Raw genomic sequence first — 7,387 nt, 5'->3', positions numbered from 1 at the left:
AAAGAAGGAAGCCCTGGGCATTCAACTCTGCTCAGGTCTTGTCCTCTGTCTGTGGGCTTGTAGCAGCAGCTCCCACTATGGGGCCCTCTGCCCCACGATGCAGAGTGGCCCAGATGCAGAAAGAGAAGTGGCAAACACAGCTCATCTCACCCCAGCGCTTACCAATCACCATGCTAGGTAGGGGAGCAGGAGGTGCAGCTCTGAATGCTTCAGGCTGAGGAGGTAAATGTTTTAAACATTAGATTAGTTTGGAAAGAGTAGGATGAACTGATTGCCTATTTTGAAAGAAAGTGAGCCAGTCATTTCTATGGAAATGTATGAAGCTGGTGCCTGGAATCTGGAAACATCTTTTGGCTCTGAATCTTCATTTCACGTAAGTACCTACCACAGAGCTGCCAGTGGGCAAGGTGGGGAGAGGAGGTGAATAAACAGAGCTTTTTCCTCTCAGGTATTTTCTGTTTGCTAGCTGAGACTCCACTCCATTCTGTGTGCTAGGCATGGGGAGTCCTATTTTTAGGCATCCAGGTCTCCCTCTTTAATATCTAGGGAACTTAGATGCTTTATGCAGTAATTTCAACACCACTGGAGTAGAGGTTTCCTAAGTTTTCAACAATACAGTGCTTTGTGTTACAATGGCTAAGTCCAGGCCTGAGTCATTCATTATTTATTGCACATAAAGCTACAATTCTGTACATTTGTAAAAGGTTATACAATATATATTAGCACTCCTTTACTGCGAATTTAGTCATACTGAAGTCAGCTTCGCTCCACATTGCAGTGGCACTGGTTTGTAAGAACAATGTTTTGTCTTTCTACTGGTCTCCTTCACACCAATGTGCAATACCTGGTTTGACTGCTGTTATCATCAGTCGTTGATCTGGCTTTTGCATCTGTCCTCCTGGGAACAAAAGCATACTCTACCTTCTGTCAAAGAGACTTTCAAAGGTGTTATGCTGCCACGAGACAATCAAGGTCAACAAAAGGGCTTTCTGGATGAGATGGGAGCTCTGATATTGTCATGTCACAGTAAGGGACAGCGGTGTACATGTGTGTGGATGGAAGTTAGTGTGCCAGGACATAGTGCTTATTTTAGCCATACTGTAGTCAGACCAAGACATGACTACTTCTTGGCCAGCATCTTGCAACTCCTGGATTACTGAGATCTTTGCTCTTCAAAAATCCCAGTGGCATGAAAGGAAGAAGTTGTAAAGTGAGGCTCCATTCCACATAAGCCTGGAACAAACTGCTCTTACTTGTTTGTCAGTAAAATCATGTGGCCCTTGCTCAACATTGATTTAGTAAGAAGGAATGCCAAATAAGGATGTCAGAAGCTGTACTTGAAGTGAAGCTGTCTGAAGTGGATATATTTCTAAAACCATGCTATGTACCTATTATGCTTTCTATTTATTCTACTCCTTTATTTTCTTCTGGGTACTAGAGATGCTTTGTGAAACTTCCAAACTACAAATCAAATCCATCTGTACAAAACAATAAATAATAATTCTGTAAAACAGTTTATTTCATGTTAACCTCGACACCAAATGCCAGCAGCACCAATTAGCTCTTGCTATGCTATCTACTATATAAGGCCTAAAGATTTGAACACAGCCTTTCATCTGTTAGCGTTCAGGAGACTGGTAAAAATTTACTTTGTTTTTAAACAAGCTGTACGTGACTGAAATTTACCTCATCCTGGGGTGTGCTATAAATAATGTCAATCTGAAGAGGCTGTGAATTCTTTCACAGCTTTTTTTCAGAGCTATTCATAACCATGGTTATCAATGACTGTACCACAAAATTTCTGTCAGCTTAGAATTTCAGTCACAGCCAGGAAGTTTGATGGATGGTTGCCCACTCTTCCCTAGTGAAATATCATTATCAAGGCATAAAAATCACTTAATCGCAATGCTGGAATGTTTAAGCATAACAGTAATTAGGTCTTCTGTAATGCTTTCCATCCACAGATGTAAGTGTTTTACAATAGAAATTATCACTTCTATTTTATAGTTGAAGTAAACTGAGGCAGAGAAGGAACAGAACAGGGCACTTTTTACACTGTGGGTTAGAAAGCTTTGAAGAAAAAACAGCTCTTCTCACTGCCAATCCAGTTGCCCTTGCTCATGCTAGTTAGAACAACACCAGTCAGAAAAACTGTAAGAAAACACTGTTGGCCAGACTGTCCTTTCTGCTGGAATAGCCTTCACTGACAATAGTACTATGACTACTTAAAAAAACCAAACCAACAAAATCCAACACTTCAGAGTGCACTCATTGAGAAGTTTGATACATTTTTCTGAAGAAATCAGTGTTCAAAGCTGGCTGGCCAACAGTGCACTCCAGCCAGGAATAACAGAATAGGACTTTGGCTCTTTTTTTGTTGTTGTTTTTTGGAAGCAGGGCCATGATTAAGAGAAATGGTTGGGGGCATTCATATTATGCTACTTGAACTGGAATTCTTGGACCAGTGCAAGATGAACTAAAGCAAAAGCATTTGCCAAGAATATTTTCATTAATCAAGAACAAAAGCTGGAGGCTTGTGGCCAACTCACTATCAGGTGGCGTTACTCCCATCACCCACCAGGAAGCTTGCAGGACACCCAAGTTTTCGGGTTCTGGGGGGAGGCTGGTTATAAGGGCACTACCAGGAGTGGAGTCTGAGACTAAATTTGATTCAACATGGGAAAACTTGCCTGTTCAGACATGGACAGGATTGAAGGAATATTAGTTTTTTCTTGATTTCTTGGGTAGTGGTACATGGCCATTCTTAGCTGATGGAGCAATTAGTCTGGTTAATTTTCCTATTGTGTTTGACACCAGAAGAGATTTGTAGATTTAGCCCCCAACAGAGAGCATGAAGATGGCCGCCAGGAGGAAAAGACAGTTTAATAACACATATGTAACCAGACACATGGGCTGAAGACCAGCCCTGGTACAGGCTGGTTAAATAGTAAACATTTACTCTAAGCTATTATGAGTTCTTAATTTTGAGTTACTAACGACCTCATAACTGAGAGCTAAGAGCTCTCAAATGCAGCTTTTCAGCACTTACACGTGTCTGGTTTTGCAATGCTTCACATCTCCCAGGGTTATCCCACCATAGCTTTGTCATATATGTGATAAAAATTACCCTATTATCTTTCCTGGTAAAATCTTTCCTTTTTCCTTGCACAGTTGATAAAATATTTCCTGCACCTAACTACTAAACAACATCTTGCTCTGTTTTTTCCAACTTCATATTCAAACAATGGGACTGACTAATTTCTAGTGCCTCAGTAGCATTTTGTCAGTGTGGTCCTGTCATTCTAGGAAGGAAAAGAAATGAGAAGAAATCGTGAAAGTGTGAAATGTTGTTCTCCCACGTAGAGCAGTCTGAAAGACAGTACAAAGAGCTCTCACTCATGATGGAAGCACGGATAACCTATTAATAATTTTCTGTCACTGGTGAATTTAAAATTCCTTCATCTGATGTAGCATGAAGGTCTTAAGATAGTTTAAGACTAATTTTTTTTTTTTGTTTTAAAATATCCATGCAAATTGCTTTGCCAAGAAGAAATCCTTAAAACAGCTTTAGAGTCTTCTGCTACCACAGGATGTGTTAGAGACTTTTATTTATTTCCTTATGGGACCTGAGCCACAATTCCTGTATATTTCAAGTGATAGTTATGCAAAACTTAAAAAAATAAATTAAAAAGCCCTTTCAAGTAAACAAAGCACAAATGGTTTGAAAGACAGAACACTACTTTCTCTGTATGAATATGTAACTGAGTACCCACCTAGAAGCATATGATGCTGCTGTTCTCAGCAAAAAGTGTGCATGTTATTTTTAACATATCTAGAAGTGCACACACTCATTCTCCTTTCTATGGGTAAAAGTTGGTGGTAACTAAATGACCACAGACTACTGCCATACAGTTGTACTTTTCAAAGCAAAATTGTACATGTAGGTGTCATTACATAAAAAAAGTTTGGGTGAAGGATAATGACTATGATATGGACTAGATGGTTAGGTAGAGCCCTGTTTTGGGAATTAGTGCCTAGCCACAATAACCAGTGTCTAATCAGATGTTGATTAGGAAAAAAATAATAAACACCTGCACCTTTTTAGGTCACCTTTTAAAGTGAGATTCTATGGGAGCAAATATCTGCTAATTATGTCAAGGATTTTATTTTTAATGGGAAATTCTTAAGGCATTTAGAGAACCTGTGAATATTTAAAAGCAAAAAACCTCACAAAAATCTTAACCAGGAAAATGTTTCCCTGTTGCTTTTCACTAGTTCCTGATCCTGAAGCAATATCACATACCCTTGTCTTTACTTTAGTGACTGCAAAATCAGTTTGACTTAAAAGACTTTAACTCTGGAGCAATTGCTCACATTTCCTTCTTTTAATGTCAATTCACATGCTTGTATTTGTTATTTAGCTGGTTAAATTACTAGAAAAATATAATTTCACTAATTCCTCCCTAGAAGTCCAGACACACCAAGATTCTGAAATGTTAAAAAAATGGGCATTTAAAGTACCCTGATGTGAATGGTGATTAAAAAGGGACCAGAGAGAAACAGTGAAGGGGTGAGTCGCTACTAAGAAGCCTACCTGTTCTTTCTAAGAAGTTGTCTGGCCAAATAGAAGAACATAATTTTCTTTGTTGGACTGTGAAAAAATTGCTTTCCAGCTTACTCCAGCTTTGTCCGGTTTACAAAAATCTCAAAAAATGAGATCAACTGAAAACTGAAAACTATGAAGCCACCTTACCAGACAAAAATCCATGTTTTATTTATAAGCGCTCGTATGAGTCATGTCATACTACACATTTGTACCTATGGTAAAACTAGAAAGAATGAACGAGGAAGAACCCAATATCTGAAAGATATTTTCCTTTCCTTTGGGGTGAAGCCATTTACCTGAAGCAAATTGATGCTTCTGTAAAGGACCAGCAAGGACTTAACAGCCCCAGTGTAACACAGGTATAAAAAATAAGAGTTCAGTGGAACTACAAAAGAATTGTTATTTGGCCCAGAACTGACCCAGCGCTGTGTCAGACCACTGCTGTAGAGACCCTGACTCCTCTCCTCTTCTGTCTACAGCACTGGGCAGAGCCTGTCACGGGTAAAATGAAAGATGGGTCACCAAAGAGCTATCGCTCTCAGGATTAGAAGTTAGAGTATGGTGCTGGATTTCCTGTAGGTGAGCGAAATACCAGATACGATATAAACAGGATTTCTGGGGCACACCCACTCACCCTGATAGACAAGAACAAGCAGATATACATCCCATCTACCAGTACAACAGAAAGAGGGCAAAATGGAAAGCTGCTTCCTTCGTAAATGAATGTTGAAGGCTGATACTTGGAGAACATTTAAGACAGAGATTTAGGCATGCAGGGTGAGTAAAGAACCTTTGAGGGAAATTAAGGCCCAGAAGAGAGTCCAGCATTTTCACGAAAAGGCCTTGGTTTCGCAAGTAATAGAGTGCAATATTTGGTCTCAGAATTGCATTAAAATGAAGTCCAGAATGGAGAACCTGTATTTTCAAACAAACAGACAGCAACAAAAAAAGAACTAACAAAAATTTTGCAAAGCCTAAAATAAAAACAGAACAATCTGCACACTTGGGAATACAAACTTGGCCCTTTGCATCTGCTAGTGGTGGAATAAATTCTTCATCTCCAAACATTGTGAACGGTCAAAAGTTCACATTACATGTTGGTTAGTGTGTTTCTTTAATAAGAGGGCTGCATATCCGAGATAACAGAAGTACCATGTGTTGCGGCAGATACTACAGTAAGGACTATTCTTACTGAACAGCAGAGAAGATAATCACATAGACCTTATGTAAATAAGCAGAACACACATTACAGCTACAGTAAATCTAAGCAGCTTTCAATTTGTTCTTTCCTTTGCTGCCTAATTTTTCAAGTCTTTTGCTTAACTGTGCATTTTTTCCCTCTCCTGCTTGACTACTTCCTGCATTCTTTGGTTTAATTCTGCTGTTCTGCATAGGAAACTGGTCTTATATAGAATCTATATAAGCATCTTTATGGTATTCAATCTCACTTAGAAAACAGTTCTGTAGTACTGCACAAATTATAATCAAATTCATCAAGTTGATAAGGCAAGCACAATACATGCTCATCTAAAAAGCCTCCCTATGGCATATTTATTTTTCTCTGCCACAAGCGGTACATGTGTATGCATATCCGTGTGAGAGAGGAAGTGTTCTTTATGTGCGTGTGACTGCATGTTTGTGTATGCTAAAATATATAGCTGCATCTATTTTACATATGCACATTAGTATCTGGGAATATACAGAGCTAATCACATCTAGAAATGTCATTTACTTAACACTGCTGATGAATACTAGAAAACACCCTGAACAATTTGCATGTGTGTATCCTAAAGCAGATCACATTCACTAATATCAGCCCAACTTACAACAGTTGAAAATTGGCTGATGATTGTAAAAGACAATGTGATTGAAGATACCAGATAAGAGACAGGAGGCTTGAGTCCCGTCCTTTGGTCTTCTACTAACCTCCTCGGGTTATTAGCAAATTACTTCACTGGCTCTCCACTTCTATAAAATATCCTCCTTTACAAACCACTATTTAAAATCTACATGTGAATAGTGACATAAAAGCAGAATATTTATTATAATTATCCAGGTGACCAAATATCCCATGTGGACATCCTGGTAATCAGGCAGTATCTGAAAATTAGAGTCATAAAGCAAGCACAGAACAAGCCTTAACTCTCCTGATAAAGATTAGCTTCCCGAAGCATTTATTTAATTCCCATCACACTCTGTGAGAACTGCATGGTACATCTGTACTTTGAGAATCAGATCCTGATTTTACCCAAGTCCCAAAGATAAAAAAAAGCTATTGAGGGAACAGAACAGTCACAGTTCAGCCATGTTCCCACTGCAAAAACACTGGTTTCAGCTGGTTCCAGCTGATTTCCATGCTGCCTTCTATACTGTGTTCACAAAGGCGCTATTTGTGATGTTGACATTTGTTCATTGGGTGCCATCTTGTTCCTTTGGGAGCTAGATGAAGACAAGTGACTCCCACCGTACAGATCACTGAACAAACATTTCCGGCATTCAAATTTTAAAGCTGTAATTTTGATTTGATTTGAGGTAATTATTTACCATAGTTACTGTTACTCTTCAGTGTATTCAGGAGCTGAGAATTAGGCCTCTGGGGTCTGTAATCCTATTTATGACACTGGGCTCATTAAATCAGCAGTAAGGGTGATGTCAAAATCAGCAGATTAGAAGCAAAACCCCTCTCTATTGTAAATCTGCACAGCACCAGCAACTTTGAGGCAGATAGACACCTGCTGAGGCACTGGTTCGGCAACTTCGGAGGAAGCCTACATTACTGGA

The sequence above is a fragment of the Pygoscelis adeliae genome, unplaced genomic scaffold, assembly GCF_000699105.1.
Source record: "Pygoscelis adeliae isolate BGI_AS28 unplaced genomic scaffold, ASM69910v1 Scaffold211, whole genome shotgun sequence".
Taxonomy (NCBI): Eukaryota; Metazoa; Chordata; class Aves; order Sphenisciformes; family Spheniscidae; genus Pygoscelis; species Pygoscelis adeliae.
This window is presented reverse-complemented; position numbering follows the sequence as displayed.